The sequence below is a fragment of the Octodon degus genome, unplaced genomic scaffold (genome assembly GCF_000260255.1).
Source record: "Octodon degus isolate 3935 unplaced genomic scaffold, OctDeg1.0 scaffold00114, whole genome shotgun sequence".
NCBI lineage: Eukaryota > Metazoa > Chordata > Mammalia > Rodentia > Octodontidae > Octodon > Octodon degus.
In genome coordinates, this window is record NW_004524690.1 from 7,997,241 (window position 1) to 7,997,547 (window position 307).

The window sequence follows — 307 nt, forward strand, 5'->3', positions numbered from 1 at the left end:
TCCCTTATGTTAAAAGTAAATAAGAAGACAGAGCAAAGAAGCACTGCTATGTCCCTTTAGGTTTTTAGTGTTGGCTCATATCTCCACTTGTCTGGTCATACGTCTACAAGACTTTCTACTTGTCGTCAAACATAAGCATAAAAAGTCTTCCTTGGATCTTTGCATCTTAATGTTTCAAGTCTCCCCTCTTTTGTAAAAATTTAGTCAAATAACTTGTTATGCTTATTTTTTGCTAATCAATCCATTCTTAAAGGAGGATTAGCCAGGAATGAGTAAGGAAATTGCATTACTTCTCCTCTATGGTAAA